The following is a 696-nucleotide window of genomic DNA, read 5'->3' as shown; positions in this document are numbered from 1 at the left end:
CCGTGATCTAGTGAGAGCAGCCGGTGAGTTAAAGCGATGAGGGACGCCTGCGCGCGGTGTGGAAAGGCACGTATGAGAAAATCCCATTGACTGTAAAAATAATGGACTTATCGAGCTATGAGGTCCCCCGTTATATACAGTCTATAGAAAATCTGCGATTGATGCGTCAAAAAAATTGTCGGCGTCAAGCACATGTTAGATTAACGCGATTTTAACGCGACAAATCTGACAGCCCTATCCAAAATGTTTTAGCCTCCTGAACATTGAAAGTTCCTTTCACTGGAACTAAGGGGTCTGAAAAACAAGCCCACACCATCATTCCTCCTCCACCAATGCAGTCTGAAACGTCCCGTTCTCCTGCAACATTTCAAACCCAGACGGGTCCATCAGATTTCCAGATAGAAAAGTATGATTCCTCCCTCCAGAGAAGACGTCTCCACTGCTCTAGAGTCCAGTGACGGTGTGCTTTACACCACTGCATCCACGCTTTACATTGTACTTGTTGATGTGTGGCTGCAGCTGCTGCCATGGAAACTCGTTCTATGAAGCTCTCTGTGTACTGTACTGATGCTGATCTGAAGGTCATATGAAGGTTGCAGCTCTGCAGCAATTGACTGCAGAAAGTCTATGACCTCTTTAGACTTTCAGCATCCTGGCTGAGTTGTTCCAAATTCTTCCATTTTGTTCTGATAGAAC

Source organism: Oryzias melastigma, linkage group LG23, assembly GCF_002922805.2.
Source record: "Oryzias melastigma strain HK-1 linkage group LG23, ASM292280v2, whole genome shotgun sequence".
NCBI classification, from domain to species: domain Eukaryota; kingdom Metazoa; phylum Chordata; class Actinopteri; order Beloniformes; family Adrianichthyidae; genus Oryzias; species Oryzias melastigma.
The sequence above is the reverse complement of the archived record's forward strand: the minus strand, read 5'-3'. Positions refer to the sequence as shown.